The sequence below is a fragment of the Rhynchophorus ferrugineus genome, unplaced genomic scaffold (assembly GCF_030347505.1).
Source record: "Rhynchophorus ferrugineus isolate W39M unplaced genomic scaffold, kcgeb_rfMv2 rfM6, whole genome shotgun sequence".
Taxonomy (NCBI): Eukaryota; Metazoa; Arthropoda; class Insecta; order Coleoptera; family Curculionidae; genus Rhynchophorus; species Rhynchophorus ferrugineus.
Window position 1 is genome coordinate 17,934,842 of NW_027472585.1, and position 23,491 is coordinate 17,958,332.

Consider the following 23,491-nt stretch of genomic DNA (forward strand, 5'->3'; position numbering starts at 1 on the left):
CACTAACTGCGCGCTCTTTTGACCGATTATTTTAATATTCTGTGTTAATGGAGACTGTGTGTATTGTAGGAAGACTGTTCTGTGAAGACTGTAAAGGCTGAGTGAAGACTGTTCTGCGTGTATGTTATTCGAAGACTGAGAGGTAAATTAGAGGGATACATCGCTTCCCCATCGCGTATCCCTTGGGTAAATTGAATATAGGAAGTAGGCTGGCTTAACTATTGTTCTCGCAACCGTACTAGTAATTATATCTAGGGAGGGAAAGAGCTATGGAATGATGATTTTCTTGTATCGGTAAAAATATGTACCCAAAATTCCCTGTGATTCACCTTTCGAACAGGTTTCTAAGGTTATTACGCTTCTTTTTGTTTCTTGTTCCATGATAATCAGCGAGAACCAAATGGCCTTTTGCTGATGTCGCTTCGGATTCGGGATGTGACTGTTTTGCGAGTGACAGAGACCCTGTGTTACGACTGGTATTGTCGTAGTTGGTTTACTCCCGAGGTTTGTGGATGGGTAGGGATTTAGTCAAGGTGTTTTCGTGTTCTAAGGTGCCTATGGAGAAATTTACACTGAGCATATTCATGAAATTCTTCACAAACGGGATGCCTGACTCTAGGTGAGTGTTGACGTTCCTCATAAACCATGGGGCATTGAGTAAAGCGCGGACTTTTTTGGATTGGAACACTTGGAATAGTTCAAGTTGTCTCTCAGAGACATACCTGTACTCCGTAGAGGCTGGACGGACTAGCATTTCGTACAGAGTCGATTTCTAAGGTATTGGATGTTGACTTTTTCTGCAGAGGAGTGGAAATAGAAGTCTGTACACGCCATTGCCTTTGCAAATATCGTGCTGAATTTGAATTGACAATTGGAATCTGCGGTCAAACTGGAGACCGAGGTACGAAAGTTTCTGGAGCCAGGGGATAGGGACTTTATCAATTTGGAGGTGATAGGCGCGGAGCTCCTTCTTGCGGTGGGTTTGTTGCTCCGACGCGTCCAGCTTGATGAAGGCTTGAATGTTTGGCACGGAAACCGAATTGTTTGTTTGGGATTGTGTGGTATGCGTCTGTAAAATTGTTTAAGGCGTGTAATATCGCTTTTTCGGCAAGTTTGGAAAGTGAACTAATCAGGCTGATGGGTTTATAGTCAGATGGATTGGACTTGGTACCCTTTTAAGAATGACAGCGACAAGCGCATGTTTCCAGTTCTTTGGTTAATGCTTTAATCTCAGGATGGAGTTAATAATGTTAGCAAGTTCTGATAGCTGTTTGCTAGTGAGGTTTTTCAGATGGTTTGCTGTTATACCATCTGGACCTCGAGCTTTTTTAGAAGACAGGCGTTTTATGGAGAGTTGAAGATCTCTGGGAGAGACTATGTTCTTCAGAAGATGACCTGACTGGAAGTATTTCCTTTTTAGAGAGGGAATAGTGTCATTTATGATGGATAATGTCCGTTGAGGTAGGCCAAGAGATGGATTTCATTTCACTTGATTCTCGAATAAATTAGCGAGGAGCTTGGCTATTTCCGGATTTGTAAAGGCGATATCCGTAGAGGAATCAGCCTTCAGAGGGGGGGATTGTTTTCCCCCATTACTCTTTTGGCGGCGCGCCAAAGGTCATTTGGGCAATAGGGTTGCCTAGATCTTCTCGGTCCAGGCTCTAACCCTCTCCTTGACTTCTCTGACTGTGCGCTGTGCCACGTGTTTATCTCGGGATCCAGTGTGGCAAGAGATCTCAGGATCGGTTTTTGTACCGGATTGGTTCTTTAATTTCTTTCAGAAAGTTCAGAGCTGCTTATTTTAGTAGCTCTGTCTGCGGCTTATTAAATATCTAGAGTGAGTTTCGAGACTGCTCTTTCTAGATCGTCTGAAAAATTTACACTTGGGATAGGTCCTGTCCGCTGAAGCTCAAGTTGAAACAAACTCCGGTCGGTAGTTTTCTTGGGTTTAGGAGAAACGGAATTCAGGGAAAAGTCGCTGATAGTAAGGAGGATTGGCCTGTGATCGGAATCGAGGTCTTGAAGTACTTGCAGGTCAGAAGATTGATTTATATTTTGATAAATGAAGCAGTCAATTATTGTTTGTCGATTGGAGAAATAGAAAGTTGGTTCGCTTAGAGCAATTAGTCCAAGTTCTATCTCATCTATTATCCTGGCGACGCCCGCATCAGCAGTGTTTGGTCTGCTTGTGCTCCAAAGTGGATGATGTGCGTTAAAATCACCCCCAATGAATTTGGAGGTATTTCCTTGAAATAATGACTTAAATTCATCTTCAATGAATCGATCGTTTTTTCGATAGATTGATGTGAATTGCATTCGCCTGCTATTCGACTCGATTGCTATGGAGGTGTGTTCAAGACTTGAAAGAGACTGCGATTGCAGTAGGATTTGTTTGATGTAATTTTTAAGGGCGATGGCCTGTTGTTCTGTCGTTTCGATAAATCAAATAATTTGGAATCCTAAATCAGATTGAGGGTTTTATAAAGGTTTCCTGGAGAAGCAGTATATCTACATTGTGTGTCGACAATGCGGTGATAAGTTCCTCTTCTTACTACGCATGTAAAATGCATTCCATAATATGGTAGATTAGACAGATACATCGCATTTTATCACCCATCTCCCCAACCTTGGGTACGTTGTACCGAGAGAGTAGGCTGGGTTAACTGTTGTTTTCGTTGTAACTGTAACATTCGTTTCCAAAAATCAATACGGTTCTCGGAATATATGGGTCTATTTACACCATCGGATATCTTTCAAGGGGATGAAATGTTAACACATCCGTCTGGTTTTTGGCATCGACACTCATTGTATTTGAATGGTTATTCGGTCTGAAAATATATCTGATTTCATACCTAAATTTTCGCGCGTTTAGAGGATCGATATCCTGAAATTTAATTTGTCTAAATGTTCCGAACCAATGTGGATGTGCTTGGAGTATTTTTTGTTGTCGTAAATAATTCGCATATAAATAAACTTGACACAAATATACACCAAACACACAAATGCGTTAGACACCTAAACTAATTACTACAATGACCCTGACATTCTGTCGAATATTAAATTCGTTTTCAACTCGGAGCCGATTTTTCCTTCTCATTTTGCTACTTAAACTATCCTCGTTAAAAAGAGATAGAATATTGTTTGATCCATCGCCCCTGTTGTCAAATATCTACGAAATTCTTAAAAATCTTAGTGATAATAACACCAGTGTTATTATATTCTGGACTTGATGAAGCAAAAGCTGTTTATAACGTAAATTGAAGGACTGAACCAAAATCAGCAGACTGTTAAAGGCCATTTATTGAATTAAAAGTATAAATCAGAATTGAGCAGAGGTTGAACCGTTGTACTCGCTATATATTGGTCTAGCCACACTCTTTTCTCGTTGTCGCTCACGTTTTGAGGGAAAAAATCATGTGAATGAAGAAATTATATTTGGAGATATATTCGAGCAACAATATTGTGGTCATTCTACAACACATTGTCGATTACGGGCTTATAATCCAATTGTTTCTGAATACAGAATAAAAAGTTTAAATTTTCACCACTTGTACCTTTTTCAATTTCTATACTCATGGCTGGTTAGTACTTATTACAGAAAAAACTAAATATATCTTTGATTACATTTGTCACGATTTTTTCACGTTTACAAGGCATATAATATGTCAAAGAATGCTTGTTGTAATTGTCAATCCAACCTCAACCCATCTTCTTTTCTTGATAATCTGTTTCTTTTCTTCATAAATAAGTTGATTCAATGAATTCAAAAGATAGCAGAGTTATGTTCTTTACCGAATACTTTAAAACTATTTTATTTTGCCTAAAGAAGTGGAAACTTATTTGACCGGTATTCCAAACGATACTATTGGCTCAGTCCTATCCCTAATACAAACCAGAATATTTATATCTAGACCTCTCACTCATAACATTTTTTAGTTTAATATAAATACACCGTCCTGTTGTTTGAACAACCATAATCGCATTTGTCACGTAACATGACATATATGTTTCTCTAAAACTAGAGCTTATCACCGATATTTCACTTCATCAGAGCAAAATACATAAGAGCAGGTTATTTTTGTTTCCGAAAGATTCATTATTGGCAGTGTATGTATTTTACAATGCGATAATGTCGAAACAGTTGATATTAAAATATCGACAGAAATGATGTATGATAAATGATGAATGTTCATCGTTAAAGGCCACTCCATATGGTTGATGATTGGTTGATTTCATAACATGCGAATTGAAAAGTCCCCGGCCTATCATAGTAAGACAAATTTTTTGGCAAATTTTTTTTTTATTCAACATAATTCCCTTCAAGGGTGATACACTGATTATAGCGACCCTCCAACTTTTCTATACCATTTTTGTAGTATGATTTGTCCTTTGCTTCAAAATAAGCCTCAGTTTCGGCGGTCACCTCTTCAGTCGACGAACATTTCTTCCCAGGGAGCATTCTTTTGAGATCTGAGAACAGGAAATAGTCGCTGGTGGGCATATCTGGAGAATATGGTGGATGAGGAAACAATTCTAAGCCCAAGTCATGGATTCTTATCATCGTTTTCACTGACTTGTGACACGGTGCATTGTCTTGGTGAAGCATATCTTTTTCCTCAAATGCGGCCGTTTCTTCGGAGATTTAGTCCGTCAAACGATCCAATAGTGCTATGTAATGGGCGCTGTTGATGGTTTTTCCTTCTCAGGGTAGTCAATGAAAATTATTAGCCGACTGTTGTGATTTTCAACGCTTTATAGCGGGTTTATCGTGTGCAGTCCACTCGGATGACTGTCGATTGGACTTCGGAGTGAAATAATGGAGCCATGTTTCATCCATTGTCACATATCGACGGAAATACTCGGGTTTATTATACTTGATCATCTTCAAATACTGCTCCCAATTATCAACTCGTCGTTGTTTTTGCTCAAAACTGTGCTCGCGCGGCATCCACTTTGCACAGAGCTTTCTCATACCCAAATATTCGTAAATTATATAATGTACACGTTCAGTTGTAATAATATCTTAGAATGTCTGCTATTTCACTCAAGTTCAATTTACGGCCATTCAAAATAATTTTGTGGGTTTTTTTAATGTTTTCGTCGGTAACAACCTCTTTTTGGCTGTCAAATTTATACACGCATCTTTTGAGGGTTAGAACTAACTAAAAAACATATGGATTTAATTCTAATAGCGCCATTTATGTGTCAGGACGGGGAATTTTCAATTGAAATATTATTAATACTTTTCTTTTCTGTGAAAATTTTTAAAGAATGCTAAGCAATTTACAAAAATTATTCGTTTCCATTAAATTTAAATAAGTATTTCCTATAACTTAATTAGCTAAATTCAACATTAAAATCTAATATATTATTCTTATAAGTAGCAAATTATGGGGAAATGTCCTGTGAGACATTTTCTGAAGTTTATCGATATTTACTATTAAAAACCGTTTCTGCGTTACAGCAGAATCCCTTGGACACTAATTAATATTATTTGAACCGTCACATCCTGGAAAGCAACATTCTTATTATGAATATGAAATTTAAACCAATAAACTACAAAAACAGAAAAAAATTACAAATATAACCTCTCACAAGGATGTTACGAAATTTCTAAGCGAAAGAAACTGAGAAACTAGTAATCTTATTATCTCTGGAACTTTATTGATTCGGTTACATTTGTGTCCATTTAGGTTCTCAGTCTATATTTTTATGTTTTGTGCATTACACATAACATTAAAATGACATTAATATTAAAATAATTTTGCATTAAAGAGGCGTGATGTTTGCGTTCATATTTCTCTCAACTTTTCTGGAATCTCATAAACAATTTTAACTAATCTTAACTCGTAAAACCATTAATCTCCCGTCTGGATGTCAAGTCTCGTCCCTGCTTCGTTCCACCGTCATCTCCCGACCGATCATCTTGACAGAGACGAAACTCTGCCGCTATCGACATCGGTTTGTGTTACGTTAATTGACTTCCATTAATTTGGACGGTTTGGTTACCGACGACGCTAACGTGAACTGTTCAGTCAACGATTCGACGCATCCGACTGGGATTATTTGTTTATTGCTTCGAATCAAACCATTACGACCCCAAAAATAAAACTGGTTTCGAACGGAGCGTTTGGTAATAGAACCAGACCTAGTAATTCGGTCGTCTTGAGCGAGCTCGTGGTTTAGATAGACCAACAATATTTCTTTCATCATACAGTTAGTGAATATGTACTAAAAGATAAAAGCATCCCATGATTAGGCTTTCAATAAAATTTACACTGGACTATAGATTTCGATTTGGTTGGATTGTGAATTGAATATATTATATAATACAATATATGTTAGCAAGAATACTCATAGACAGAATTGTGTAAATTGTGCATTTTAGACAGATTATTTTGAGTTAAAACAAAACGAAAATCAGGAAACATTTGAATACAAATTTAAAAAAAAGTAAAAGGCGGCTGATGGTTATGCCCCATCGATTTCAACATATGTATAGAAGTGTCGATGTCTTAAAAGTGGTGATTTTAACACTGAAGACTGAGGGCGTCATGGACTGTCAAAAACTTTTAAAATGATAGTTTAAAGGCACTTATCGATGATTATCCATATAAAGCAATAGAAGAATACACAGAACTGTTGGAAGTGACACAAGAAACCATTTCCATTGGCTTGAAGAACATGCGAATGATCCAAAAGCTTAGATATCTTTTGCCGTTTGAATTGAAGCCAAGAGACATTGAAACGGCATCGGCAGGAATTCATCGGCATAGTAGGAAAGTTTTTCTGCATTATATTGTAACGATCCATTTTGATCAGCTTGATGTGTTATACTGCAGCTAAAATTTAAGCAACCCATCTGTCGAAATCGCTGTCGACTATAATAGATTCGCTGGAATACGAGCAATGACACACAATATGCCTTTAGAATGCCAATACTTAGAACACATATTGTAAAATTGGCGAAAACATACTTGAAAACATTAAATTGAGAAGGGCTGCTGTACCCGCCGTATTCTTTAGACCTTGCTCCTTCCGATTACTAACTATTCCCACATGTGTTGTGGCCTGCCTGAGCAGCGCTTCATTTTTTATGAAGATGTCGAGGAATGAGTCTATTCGTGGATATCCTCAAATGTATATTATCCCTTCGAGATGAAATCCGTAAATAGTCTGAAACATGGGAGAAACTAGCGACTATCGATACACAATACTTTTATAAAATATATTGTACAAGTATTTCACAATAAAGCTTAAAATCCTTTAAACTAATTTATAGGTCAAGAAGACCCAAACAAAATAAACTCAGGCTTAAATGTTACACAACCACTGTAGAGGTGGTTGGGTAACACTTCTAGAAACATAATGAAAACATACCTGAGCGACCAATTTTCAATGACAAGGGTAAATTTGAAAGTATATATGAAACATAACATCGATCGGTGATTATTACGATAGATACTTCTAATGTCAGGTAATATTGAAATGTAACTGACAGTTAAAATACTGGCGGATCATAGTATTCATAAATAATAATATCGATAAATAGATGTTCCGACAAGTATTGATAATAGATTATATTGTTAATATCAATAAAAGACGATGACAATGGTAACCAATAACAATGATAGAACAACCAGGATGGTTAACAACAATCTTAGTCTATAGTAGTGAGTAACATTGACGGGCAATCATAATACATTATAATACATAAACAGGCAATAACAGTAACTGATAGCAATGATAAACTAAAAGGTCAATTGAAAAGTCCCCGACTTGATAAACCGACGTTGTTACCGACAAAACCATTAAAAAAATCCACAAAATGATTTTGAATGACCGTAAATTGAAATTGAATGAAATAGCAGACACTCTAAAGATATCAACTGAACGTGTACATTATATCATTCAGGAATATTTGGGTATGTGAAAGCTGTGTGCAAAGTGGGTGCCGCGCAAGCTCACTTTTGACAAAAAGACGACTTGATGATTCGGAGCAGTGTTTGAAGATGATGAAGCGTAGTAAACCCGAGTTTTTGCGTCGATATATGACAATGGATGAAACATGGCTCCATGAAGTCCAATCGATAGTCCTCCGAGTGGACTGCACACGATGTACTCGCTCCAAAACTTGGGAATACGCAAAAGTCGGCTGGCGAGGTATGGCGTCTGTATTTTTGGAAGGACCATCAATAGCGACTATTAAATAGCGTTATTGGACCGTTTTAAGGACGAAAGCTCCGAAAAACAGCCGCATTTGAAGAAAAAGAAAGTGCTACTTCACCAAGACAATCCCCCGTGTTAAAAATCCATGAATTGGGTTTCGAATTGCTTCCTCATCCACCATATTCGCCAGATCTGGCCCCCAGCGACTATTTCCTCTTTTCAGATCTCAAAAGAATGCCCGCTGGGAAAAAATTTTCATCGAATGAAGAGGTGATCAACTAAACTGAGGCCTATTTTGAAGCGAAGGGCTACAAAAGCGAATTATGTTGAATAAAAAAAACTAATTTTGCCAAAAAATGTGTTTTACTATGGCAGGCCGGGGACTTTTCAATTGACCTGTTATGCTAGAATGAAGTATGGCATGTGTACACGGTACGAAGGAAAAGTAACGCACGACGTACCAGCTTATACCCTAACGCTAACAATAATGAACGTGCAACGAAATTAAGGGAAGCAGCAACTCTGTTGCTATTGTGCACTCACTTCACCTAACTTCGACTATGACGAACGTGCACCGACGACAGAGGCAAACACGGTAGATACCCTGCCATCAAGAGCCAGCAGAAAATATTTTTGGTGTCGTTTATGTATGCTTCAATTTATCCATAGATCATAACTACACAACAGTAATTTTGGCCACTGTTGAGATGCGGGAGAGAAAACAAGGTTGAAAATTAAATACAATTTATTTTCTCTCTTCCTTGAGTTAATTAATGCCCAAAGACAAATTGTTTAATTGATAATAAAGAATACACATATATACTTTTGAAATATATTACTTAATACGTCATGGGAAAAGGATTATGATTCAAATCGCACGTGCTTACTATTAATACTAGGTCTAATAAATTAGACCCTCTAACAATAGAGCCGAAAGAATTCTACAATTAGGGTAACTTAATTTTACAGGGCTGTCCCAACCATTCATAATAAATTTGTGTCGCAACAGCCACTTTGGCGTTAGTTTCTGGTTTATAAGATAGTCATAATTTATATTTATAGTTGCAACTAATATCTATGATTTACCATAATTTAAGAATTATGGGGAACATACGACGATTCAAAAAAATAATAAAATAGAGGACGATGAAATCGATAACAATAAATGGCAATGAATAACGGAGTGGATAAAAGAAAAGAAATAAATTAAAATAGAAAATAACAAATGGAGAATAATAAATGGTGAATAATAAATGGAAAATAGAAAATAGAATATAATAAGTGGAGTTTTAATACATAATAATTGGGAATTAAAAAGAGAAAACTGAAATACTCTGTGAACAACTCTATTCGCAAAGGCGATAAAATCTACAATTAGAACAAGAGACAATCCCACCTAACTAGTTCCTTTACATTATGGTTCAAAGCTTTAAAAAAAAACATAAAGGACCCAAAAATTAAATGGTCTAAAATATAAAAGTCACAAATGGAATTCTAAGTAATATGGAGATTCGATCATTCGTTGGAGAACGATTTATGATTTCTTTGAATGGTATATGCTTTTTTCTGTGTTTTAGAAAAAAAGTGGAGAAATCGTAATTAAATATCACTACATAGTATAAAACAAAGTCGCCTTTTCTGTCCCTATATCCCTATGTGCGCTTAAATCTTTAAAACTACGCAACGGATTTTGATGCGGTTTTTTTCAATAGATAGAGTGATTCAAGAGGAAGGTTTATATGTATAATACATGCATAATATACTAAGGCAACATTGCTAATTTTAGAGGTTTCTAACGTGATGTCGTAAATTAACTTATTTTTTTAGGCTTATTTAGCAATTAGCAAAAACGCTGCCTAACCCTACGAGTTAGATCAAATTAATATACTACAGTATTGTACACCATAAAAAGGTCTACAAAAAAGTCCGCGATGGTATATGTTTATCTTTTAGGGATAACCCACATTAACCATTTTTATTGTTTACTTTTTACGTGAGAAAATGGCTTATTTACGAAGCTATTTTAAGCAATACGGCATTAATCCTTATCGAATTAAGTACCTTAAATACAGTGTGCAATTAATATAGATCAATATGGTTCATTACAGCATGTAAATTAAACAAATATTTTCGGAGATATTACAAATTTAAAATTTGAGTTTAAAAATGTGTAATGTAATAAAAATTGTATGAATTTAGATATTCCAAAGATAGCAGGAAATCTTCATAGTAAGTATAGGGGAAGAGGAATTGTTTTACTCCAAATTTAATGCGTGCAGGCCAAGGGCAGTAATGAATGAACCAAAAATACTGGATCGATTTTAATCATGTTTTCATTGAGTGACATAGGCATATATATTTTATGCCCGTGCAAAGTCGGAGCGGGCCGCTATGTTTTTATATACAACGTTCATATTTTTTCTGTAGTGTATTTAATTTAGCATCAGCATTGCACCCGTGCGAAGCCGGGGCGGGTCGCTAGTTACAAATAAAACTCTCTTTTACACCAGTACGAGTAAAGACACAATCATTTTATGGGCAGTGCGACTTTATCTCAGCTTGCTACTTTCGATTACTAATTGTTCCAACATTTAGTGATTAGCGATAGACAATACTTTTAATAAAATACATTGTACCAATCTTTCACAATAATGTTTAAAATCTTTCAAACTAAATTATGGGACTTATAGAAAATTTAAACAAAAAAAACTCACTCTTACACGTTACCCAACCATATGTTTTAACTCTACGACATTTCTAATAACCTGGGGCAGGTTGTTTTTGCTTGGTACGTTCATCGAGTGTTTCGTAATATTCGTACAGCAGAACGGCACTTTTCGTATTGTCATATCCTGTCAGGATGGTCGATCTTCATCGCCATGCGACCCGTACACATCGTCGGTTCACCAAATTTCACTTCTACCAGCGATCCGGTCGAGCGAGGCCTCCTTCCTCGACGCTCTTCGGCGATCGTCGATGACCACATCTCCTGCGGTACCCACCGACCGGCAGGATCGTCTCGGGCGGGCGGTTGAACGGCGGCGACCAGTCGCAGTAGTGTTTCGCGATTCGCTGCAAGCTCGTCCGGCTCAGAAATTAACCAGCGCGACTGACGGCAGATTTATTAAAAAACCACGGATACCGTCGCCCTCTAGATTCAACCAGCTTGCCAAAATATCTGATTACGAATCGAAATTTCCACACTGATAGAGATCTTCGATAGCGCTCACGTTGTTTTTCATTTTTTTCCCATCACAATCACGGTTTTAGTCGACGTCGGTGTTTGTGATATTTTTGTTTTCGTATTTTTGTGTGTGTCGTGTTTGTTTTTGTTGTTATTGACGTAATGGATACCGCTATGAACGTGACACAGAATGGAGAGGAAGCGTCCACTTCTTCGGCTATGTCGAAAACCACCACCATCAGTACCATAGCTGTTCAAAGTGGAAAAACGAAAATTGTCATTGCCTTATTACATGTACGTAAGAGTCTCTTACTGTCTGTTTATTTGAACCACTGTTTGCCATCACTTTTGTTAGCATCTGTTACATTAATTATCACAAGTTTTCGTTCACGCACTATTAATAATAAAAATAAGGAGGATAAACAAGGAGTTTTATCCGAAATTAAAAACATATTTGTGAATTTTAACGAATGAAAAATATACAATAGGAGTTGCACGCTGATCTACTTAGCTATTTGCTTGCTATAGGGATAGATAATTTTGATATATTTACTTCATGTAAATATTACATGAAGCCTAACGCTGATAAAAATAAATAATTTTTGTTGATAATTTAATGTATGGTAATTTTTTAATTTCAAAATTAACTTAAAACCAAAACCGATATTACAGTGGACGTTATAGCGGAATTCCAATAACAATAAATCAAGTACAATATTAAATTGTCAATGTCACGTGGTTAAATATAGTTTTTTTATATCTTGTATCTAGTAAAAATGGATGCCTCGAAGTGATAATATAACTTTCCGAAAGTCAAAGTCAACTGGAGTCACATCTGGTGAATACAGTGGTTTTCGGTGAAAAATTTGTCCAGCGATAGCCTTGTAAGTTGGTTTGTTGTCGTTTTGCAAAATTTGTTGGGTCTTTCGACTAATTTGTTTTTCAGAAACCATTATCTTCCCTTTAGCGAGGTTGACTTCAGTTGAAGACATTTTTGCTTTTAACTGGCTGCTTTTGACTGCACCGTACCAGTCATATTTGGACATGTTCTTAATAAAATCGATTTACCATAAGCCATCTGCAAACATTTTAGGGAATTGGTACATTATATTCTATTTGTAAAATAATGTATTTTATATTTTTTTATCCATTTCGTAAACATCCGACAGATTTGCAGCAAATCCACAAAATTGAGTACCGTAAACAAAATAAATGACAGATATCGTTCAAATTCATTTATCATATTTCACTTTAAATAATTTTCTTAGTTCTTTTAAACGGGCTTGTTAAATTAATAGTTTCTAGAGATTTTTTAATAGTGTTTATAAATGTGTTATTAATGATTGGAAATACAATATACAAACACAATTATTATTTCACATAATCTCTAATGGTTTCCATACTCTCCTTTCAATCATATACAATCTTTATAATATTAAAAATATTAATAATAATATCAAATTAATACCTCATTGCCAAAAGGAGGTCATGTTCCATGTGTTGAAATAAATAATCATCTGATGGAGCAATGCTCAATAAATGCAGCAGGTAGTATAGGACCTATAATGTCAGCGTTTCTAAATATTTTAACGTACAATATGTGAATTCTGAGCGAAGTAGAGTAACAAAACATAATAGTGTTAGCAAAAACTGGTTAGGTTAAAAAATAATGAATTTATTTATTAAGAACTGCTTCTGCCTGGACAAACTGTCAAAAGTAATATAATTTAAGTGTTTACTATTTGTCCAAAAGGCTGGAACTCAAGTAATTCTGCGCACATCAAATCACAACCTGCTTTAAGTCATTATATTTCCGGTTTCTTACTGAATAAAACAATACTTGCCATAATTTTTAATCGCTAGATAAGATACGAAATTCTGTTTTTGAAGAATAATCAGTTGTTGGAAAAGGTTGCCATAAATATGTTGTATCCAAGAAGGATTATGTTGAAGGAGGATAGAATAAATCTGGATAAATAAAAAATAATTTACGTTTCTTTTCAAAGATTACTTGAAGGGTTTATTTCAATAGAAATTTAAATGTAATTTTAGTCTAATAAATGTATATATTAATAAACCTTTCGCTATTTAAACCTTTGATCGCTCCCATTTTCTGTTCATTAATATTTGTGACCACATAAAAGCACACAAAGTTAAATCAACAACCGGCGGAAATCTAACAAGGACAAAAATAAACAATTATAGAAAACGGACATTTACATATTCGCTAAAGTGTTATACCGTTGTCTTATATACCCATTCAGCAGTGTTATGATGTAGAAAAACGAGTAGCACATTGTTTACGTTAGATCAGCTTTATTTTAATACATTTATAACAGATTAAAATATTTCATATGGCAAACAGGCTTGTTTTATCAGCGTAGTTGAGTATCATTGGAATTTTTGATCCAATATAGATTTATTTAGTTATTTTATCGTTCCTTGTATAAAATTATTAGGTGCTTGCATGTATGTTGATCATTTTTTAAATTGTAAAAAATCATTTATTTAGAAAGATTATTATAATATTTTTCATAATTTCGAATTATCGATCAATTCTGCCGCGCTTCTTTGGTCTCTGGAGATGGTGTACCAGTTAAACCAGGCTCCATCGATTTGAACAAGTCATAAACTGCCCATTCGAACTGCGACTATATATCCTTCCCAACTTTCTCAGCGTATGGGTGAGCGTTATCACGCAAGAGGATGGCTTACTTATTTAACTTTGTCTTTTTTATAATAATACGTCGTTCAGTTTATCTAATTAACGTCTATGGTAAAGAGATCTGTAGTAACAGTTTCTTTCGGTTTTATCAGCTCGTACGACAGCACGTCTCGCTTTCACTACATGTATACCAAAACGTTATGTCCGTGGATATCCCACTCTGGTGTTGATATGGATGGCTTTTTTGAGGTAACCCATGACAGTTTTCTATTCGGAGTATCGTAGAAGATCTACTTTTCATCGCCAGTAAGAATACACCACGTAAAACTCTTCTTTCTTACCTGGCAAGCAGTTAATTTTTATAATTCGTGCTCTAGCCATTTTGTCTCCCTCAGTTCTATGACTAGGGTGTATATACATAGAATAAATCAATATTTCTAGACGTAAAACTGTTCTTCTATATGGAAAAATGCCAAAGTCATATTACTCAACAGTTAGTTTAGATTATTTAACGGTTGTTTATATTAACACGTATTTTCACCAATATATATATCGCTGATTAACACATATGGAAACATTTATTAGTTCCTCAACCATTCCTCTGGATTTGTACCATACATCATTTTTGTAGTCTTTATATAACATTTTTAAACCAATAACATTCAGTGGAGATTAAATTTAACTAGTATTGGTGATGCAATACTAGTTAATATGCGTTAATATTCGTGTTTTTGGACGTATAAATTAATGGGGTTTATGTGGTCAAAATTGATTAATTTTTCAACAAAACTAATGATAATATTAACTAAATAATTATAAATCCTTAGTGTTTTCCCATTGTTTCGGCAGTATACGGTTACTACAATAGAATAATTCTAAATTGCTTAAGACTATATTATGAATCGATCCAATTTTGGTTTGGTTTGGTATTAATACGACATGAAATGTTTCTTAAATAGGTCATGCGCTTTGATTGAAACTAATAACAGCAATCAGAAAGAATAATGCCCTATTTACCAGCAGGAGAATTGAACTCTAGTGTTTCCATGCTGATTTTCATAGATTTTGCACAATATGATCAAACGTTATCTTATTGCGAAATAGCATGATTGTGATTATGCTAAAATACGGCTTAACTACTTTCCAACTTCCAGTTTGCATTTCTGCTATGCTTTTTCTAACTGTTCTTAATTTTTCACTTGTATATGTCAACTTTGTCACATTGTGTGGGTTTGGTTTGGTTCAAAATCCTAATATAAAAATAAAGGTTCAAGTTATGTTGGTGATAGATCTTCAGTCTTCGGATATGGCGATTTGTATCAAATGATTTTAACAGTATATTTTGGTGACGTATTTATTTGCTCAATGGTAGAAACTTGTTTGTATACATAACACAGAACAAACATTGATGCAATATACCCTAAAAGCAAGATAAACAGAATAAAAAGTCATCTTTAACACTAAACATATTAGATCATTAAAACAACATATGATATAAGACTGGTTTTATGGAGTGTAGTAAAGGAATCTGACATAATAAAAACTAATGAGAATGTGTTTAAAGTGAATGTGTTTAACTAAAGTAGTATTGAGGAAACTTTAGAAGTATTTTCTTTGAAACCTTGATTTAAAAAAAAATTCTGATGATGGTTAACCACAGTGGCAAAACAATGCCATGCCATGATATTATTTATAATAAAAAGATTTATATTTCTTCAGTTATACTGCTTAACGAAATATATCACATTGAATAAATCCTTCACATTCTGGGACTATTATTATTAATTTTAATAAAAAAATAATAAATATGACAAAACAATTATTAAATAATTAAAGGTTGATGAAAACAAAGGCCATGGATTATTAATTGTATCTATTATCTAGTTTTTGTGATATGCAATTGATAATAATGTTTTGTTTCAAAGGAATTTACAAATACTAACTAATAAGAAATACATACATAATTAGTGGACCAAAGATTTCCTTTTCTATTAACCTGTAGAAGATTTCATTGCTACTACTTTGGCCCTAGAAATACCGCACTGTAACCTGTAACAAATCCAGATCTTAGAAAATATCACTAAACTTCGGGTCGTTCAATATGTACGGTTAATGAAAACAAGGAAAACGAATTATTGTTTGTTTATTGTGTTATTTCTTTTACAATGTTTGGATCCTCTACTTTCAACTTATATATTCAAATAAGACCTGTAAACTGTTTGATACAATTATAACAACGATACTGTGAAATTCATAATTAGGACAACAGTAGCACCATTTCTAACTATAAAACAGCTCTATTATTTTTATTTGGTCAATTAGTTGGTGTGCCAACACTAAAAACGAACTTTTCATAACCTAAAAATTTTGTAGTATATATAAAATATCAAGTAACATTCGTATTTCTGCAACTATCTCTGATTATTGAATTCAGCAGATAAAAAGCCATAGAGAATAGAGAATACAGAATGGGCTGTAATGAGTTTAAAACATTTTTAGCCGGGTTAGTTGGTGCAGTGGTATAGGCAACAGGTCGATCCACCTACTGTTGCGATAGCCGCTAGTTCGAATCCTGCTGGGGCACGGTCGTAAATTTATGTTTGTGATTGTTTAATATTTGTGATTATCCTAGACAAGAACGTACAATCCGGCAAGGAAATTTATCCCAGTCACGTCAAAAACTGGGCTTCGTAAGACCGGATGTCTTCTGGGATGATCTTTGAATTGTCAGTTGGTAGGCTTAATGGCGAGGACCGTGGTTCGGAACCCACGTTAAACTGTAGATCCAGTCCAGATAAACCCATAGTTGGTAAGAGGAGACTTTAAAATATGTAAAAAAAAAAGATTTTCGTAATTGATTACTGTAAAAAAACATACAAATATAGATATAACATTAAAACTATTATAAGTAATATATTGGGAAAGTTATCGTAATACTTTTTAAAATTTTTATAATGCAAGCAACCATGAAATATCATATCGTTAACTAGCAGTATTTTTATCCCGTTATTTGCTGCTGCTGTTTTAGTCCCGATTCGATCAATCTGCAGTAACAAATGGTACCGTTAACGAACGAATAATTGGCTCTGCGTTCTCAGTAGCCGGACTGGGAACCAGATGGAAGAACAGAAAGTTGATAGACATGTAGGTAAGTCGTATAAAAGGTCATCGGTGTTGACACAGCGCAAAATCTTACAATTAAATGTTCAGTGGCAATTAAATATCTACCTGTGTCTATATATAGTTTCACCATTTTCTGGAGCACTATATAAATTTTTATATAGTGTGTTTTAATTCATTTTTGTTTCTTCTATAAATTTAATGTTTTCTAGACATTTTGAGAGAAAATAACAAAATTATAAAAAAATAAATTAATAAAATACATTCATTCATCAGAATCTCTTAGTTTATTAGATTATATTCAGTGGTTTTATTGCATATATTACAACGAATGGACGTTTGTGTGAAGAAAAGTTTAGTTAACAATACATTTTCATGTGAACATCAAGCAATACACAATAAATAAATTCTTAATATAATATCAATGAAAACAAACTGTGGAAAAATATTGATCCAAATGTGGTGTGGGTACCCAGCAAATGTACTCAGTTTAAAAATAATCATATAAGATTACTTACTATTATGGCGGTTATCTGGTGAATCTTCTAGTGTTCTAATTAATTTCATTACATCAATATTCTCTAAAGTTCTTGTCTTAGTGAGTTGAAAACAATATATTTCTGATAGTATACGATTACAAAGACATTAAAATGATTATTTCTCTAATTACAACGCAAATATTGGTATAATCTGCCATTAAATGTGACGTGAAAGAAATACGAACAGGAAAAGGGGACAAGCAAATGGTTGGGAAGTTTTATTATTATTTTATTATTGCTTATGTACTTACATTAACCTTGAAGAATGCTGACATTGGTAACCCAGCAATGTTTTTTTTTAGAATAACTGAATTGAATAATAAATGATTCGAACAAAAATGTATCCAAAGGCAAACACAAACAGCAATAGTAGGAGAAAATCTCCAATCTTCATGTTAGATGAGTTAAACTTGTTAATCCGACATATTAAATTTTTAACAAGATTTTAAAATAACATTTGTGTTATTATGCACTAACTAAACACGCTTTTAATAAGTTTCTGATAGATTTTATTAACTTTGGCATAATATATGTCTTTTTTCTGATAAAGAGTGACTAAGTTATGTAAAATTAGATCGACAACATCATATTATAAGATTGTGCATCTCTCAGTAACATAACTTTAAAGTGATTCTACTTTAAACTCAAATAATTTTATATTAGCCTCAATTTTTTCTTTCCTTCTATTCGAATTTTGTAACAAGTAAGCGCATTTTCCGAGAAACTTTACAATAATTTTATTTTAAACTAATTTACGAATAAGATACCTCAATTATTTATAGTTATACACCATTAAACTAAATTAGGTAAAAGAATTTCTGAGGAATTGATTCAAAGGCACAAAAAAAGGACGCCAAATGTAATAAATATGATGAAAGTGTATGAAGACGAGCATTTACCAGACATTTCTCCTTTCCACTTCACACAATAGCACTTCACTATTAACAGATTAGTTAAAAATTCGATCGCTTTAAGAGACGATGACCTTTTTCAGTACTGTATCTGTACGCCACCTGAAAGTTGAAAATACGATGTGACTTTCCGGTTTATAGAACGATGATTGGAGATCTCAAAATAAAGATGATGCTACATTATGTGACTATTATTTATTGTTGGTATACAAATGAAGCAAATACAGAAATTAAGAGAGAGGTTTACCTTTTTTATTGTATTTTAGAATTTTAGTTTTTATTTAGGGTTCATCTGGACTGGGCCTACTGCTTAACATGGATTCTGAACCGCGGTTCTCAGCATTAATTCTACCGACTTGGTGACCAACTTAGAAATCATCCCAGAATACATCTGCTTTTACCCAGGCTGGTTACTGGCATATGGCATAATTTTCCTTCCCGGATTTTGTATTTTGCACTCTTGCTTTTTGGAAACTCGCAATTATAAATACTCACAAACATATATATATATATATATATATATATATATATATATATATATATATATATATATATATATATATATATATATAACAAAGAGACAAAACAGGGATTTGTTAAAAGGAAGTAATGTGCCAACAAAATAAAAAATTTTAGCGCTTCTTTAATGTCAATTTTCCAAAAGAAACTAGTTCAGTTCTTTCTGCGAATTAAAAAACTATGTATTTTCAATCGACAAAAATGTGAATGACTACCTAAGTGAATTTGAAAGAGAGAAATTGTCGAACACTTTTCCATGATATTTACTTATTTTATCTGGAAGACGCTTGGAGAGTCGATGGTCATACATCTGTACCCAGTGATGGTCGGTGCCTTCTTAAACCTCAAATCATACGCGAGATTAATGTTTCGGGGTGGTCAGATCTTTTCTCGTTGTTACTCTTGGTTTCGTCAAAGGTGATCAATATCCGGGATAATCTTTTTGGCTATTGTCAGAATTAGAACTGTTGGACTAGTTAGTAAGAATAACTTCAATAACATTCATATTTTATCAATTTGATATCATATTATATCAATTGATATACCTAAACAACGTCTGACTGTAAAACGAATTTACAACTTTTGAGAGACACATATTGACACACGTATCTCTACTGTTTTGAATTGACTATAGGTCTAATTATTTTAATAAAAACAAATTTGTAGATTACATTTTTCAAAAAATGCCGAAATATAATCGGGACAGCGTCCTGACATTTAAAAGTCGCATAAAACATCGAAGAAAAGTAGGATTATGCAAATTGGGCAACCTTATAAAACCAGGTGACACACCATTCTATTTCTTCCGATGAACTGGTCGAGCTCTATCAATAAAAAACCATTTTTTTATTGTACGACTTCCAAAGTCACGTCGGGGCTTGGCGACCTTCGGGACGTTTCGGCGACACCGGTCGCAGTGTAATCGCTAAAACTGTAATAACTATTTTCAAATGATGGTCGGTTTTGTTTACATTGAACGCGTAAAACGATAAAGATCCCTACATTAATAGAACGGGTGACACACGACGCGTTAATTATTATGATTTTGCTGGACGTAATGCCAGGTCGAATGATAATGAGTCGGGATATATCGGTGTATAAACATCACAAATGAGGATGGTCAAAGGTCAGCTGTTATTTTCGACAGTATTCGGATAAAATTTAAATTGTTGTAATTGGTTGCTTTTTTAGATACTTTGTTTGTTTTGCTCATTTAATATAAGGTGTGTCGCCTAATTTTTTAATTTTTTTCTTGGAATTTGAAATTAAATTATCTTTAAAATAAGAATTATTAGATGTGTGCATGTATTCTGATCATCTTTAGAGTTAAAAAGGCATTTTTGGAGAAAAATTGGTATATTATTAGAAACCATTCCTATTTTTCTGGCGATATGACTATATGGATGTCGATATGTCAACATTGTTTGACCCGACATTTTTTCATAGTATTTCTAGTGGTAACGTAAAGTATCAAACATTTAGTTGTAATTTGAAATATCGATATTAGAAACTTAGGGTTTTTGAAGGAGGGTATCCAACTTTTGATTTGGGATAGGATCACTGCTGTGCTTCTCTCATTCTCGCACTTCTTCAACATTTCAAAGCAGTGTACTAGTCGAGTTATGTTGCATCGATTTTAACACATGGTTTTCAGAAGGCTGTACAGTAATGCAGTTACATGCAATCTTACCAACCGTGGTTTTGCTTATACGGTTTCTCTTTGCAGGTTTAAGGCAGTTAAAAACCGACTAATTCGCTTGTTTTATTGTAACCCTTCAGATGATTTTATGGTGAAGCCAAGGCTTGTTTACAAATCACTAAATCTACGATCCTTGAATAAAACCTCGGAAATAAAAATAAGGACTGTCTGCCTGTGTTTTGGAGACTAAATCTTAAAGCTTGGGTTACAATGACGCTATTTACAGATACAGAGTTTACTAATTGCTTTGTTCCTAGTTTTATACAATATTTGACCTCAAAATCACTACTATTTAAGGTACTTTTACTTATATGCAATGCGCTCGGATATCCGGAGACCCTAAATTTAATTGACCCTAATGTGAAAGTACAATTTTCACCACCCAGCTCAACTTCGGTAGTTGCAGAATCATTAGATCAGGGTAGAATAGCAGCATTTAAACGATGTTATCTAAGACTAGTTGACTGCTACCGAAAGTTCAGTTGACCGTTTAATTGCTCATATATATATATATATATATATATATATATATATTATTATAAGTTACATTATAACAATATTATTAACTAAACAGTAACTAAATAGGTGTATAGAGATTTGTGACTCATCTTATATCATTTAAGTACTGCTTAAATATTTTTAACAATATTTTATTTAGTACTACTATAGTATTAGTACAATAACTGACATTTAATGATACAATGCAATTAATATTAATTAGTGGTTTATAGTCTCATTTCAGCGACATTTATATGGCTTACTTTATCAGAAAGATATGGCGATTATTTTGTGCATTGTTTGAAATCGGTATAATTTCATATCTATGATATTAGTTTTAAAGAATTTGAGTTATACTATTATCAGATAAAAAATTTTATATAATATCAAGAAATAGTTTTATTTTATTTAAAATTCTTTATGAAGTTTTTCCTAATATTGTGTTGGAGCTGTTAATATAACTTGGCGAGATATTATTATTCACCAATATAAAGAATTGAAATATTATACTAGATGACTAACCTCTTATTTACTTAGGTTTCTTAGAACATGTTACTTTATAGTTCTGCCTTTTCTAATCTCGTTACTTAATCTTCGTATGTCTTACTTGTAACATATTGTAAATTTCTACCTAAATTAACAAATATATTAATAATAAGTCTGCTTTATATTGCTCTGGTTTTAATGAGCTAAAAATTAAAAGTGGTTTATTGATAAGAAATGACGAATCACCGCAAATATAGAATTTAATATCTAGATGGTGTTAAGAAGTCTGAGCTTTGTTTGACTCAATTCTCTTTCAATGGGCCAATATTTCTCGTGAAAAATCTAGCATTTTTATAATCACAGGCAGTCTAATTACCTCATGCGTATGATTTTTTTCACTAATTGCATTAATATTACTAAAGCATTATTATTCCTTTCTGGTAGTCGTACTATTTTTGTTGAAATTTAGTCGGTAAAAGAAATATTCAAGTTTGGTCTTAAATGCCCTAGAGGTTGAAGGCTTCTTGTATATATATATATATATATATATATATATATATATATATACTTACATTACAGTAAGCACACTCTTTTGACAGTTAATAGATATTTTAAGAAACTATGCTAAACCATTTATGTTCTATCCATTTCATGTGGTTGACACTGGTGATCCATATTTATATTCTTATTTGAACTTTTTCTCTTCCTCTCTTCCAAATAACTCTAAATGTTCCCTATTATAAATATTCGGTCTTCTTCGTTTCCTTATGTGAGTGTAGATTTTTTTTAATTTAATTATTTACCTATTATCAGATAATTCAAGTTTGCGAGAGACATGTATAAGCTCGAGCACATAAAATTACTTTGGACCAAATCTATCTGGTAAAATATATTTGTTATGGAATGTGTAGTTTTTAAAAACAAAACCGTTTATTTTAGTTGAAAATTATATTGTTTGAAAGGAAATAAGGGGCGACTTGCTGAATATGTCGTATTAATCACGCTATATAACTCCCCCCTTCTGAAAAAATCCGAACCGAAGTATGGTTGCACGTTATTGTTATCCTGTCTAGGCAGCTTAGTGTTTTATCTAATTTTTTGTGACTATCGATTGTACATCCTACCGCCAGATTGTGTTTCATCTTTTAGCTTTGGGGTATTTTCACCCGAAATTCCATGGAATACCCTGTAGGAAATGGTTACTCAAATTATGGTGACTCTAAATTCAAATGTTCTACAGCTGAACAAGTGAATTACTGCAATCCATCTTCGGTGGCCGTCAACCTTGAACCGCAAGATTCTGTCTAAATTCTAGTACAATATGTTATTTCACAGCAACTTCTGGTCTTAGACTCTGTATTGTAATGTTTGTGCTACGGATGGATGGGTAGTTTTTAAGGAATGGTTGTTTCTGTGACATGGCTAATCCTAATAATTTTATAACATGACTTTGTCGGCCTTCAATCCAACCGTTTAAATCTTAGAAATTGGACTTCAACTTAACTAGTTAAAAAGGGCTTCAAGTAGCTACCGAAAAATTACTGATCCAATGCTAAGCTGCCCTGATAAATTATTATTTTCTTAATAAGTAAGTTAATTCCTGCTAACTGAAAGAGTTCGAATGAGTGGAAACGTTTTGATCCAACGGATTAGGTAGCACTATCGGTATAATCCTCATCTAACGTAAACGAAACCCTTATA

At 33.7% G+C, this 23,491-nt stretch overlaps 1 protein-coding gene and 1 long non-coding RNA gene across 2 annotated transcripts in view; one reads left to right on the top strand and one right to left on the bottom strand.

Annotated features, from left to right (window-relative positions):
• LOC143197894 (uncharacterized) overlaps positions 1–23,491 on the top strand; it is a 316,954-nt gene that overhangs the window by 41,761 nt on the left and 251,702 nt on the right. The gene's annotated exons all lie outside the window — the stretch shown is intronic.
• On the bottom strand, positions 56–506 carry LOC143197905 (uncharacterized). The gene is made up of 2 exons (XR_013006105.1): positions 309–506; positions 56–251 (listed from the first exon to the last, which is right to left on the bottom strand). It is a non-coding gene; the product is annotated as an uncharacterized LOC143197905 (long non-coding RNA).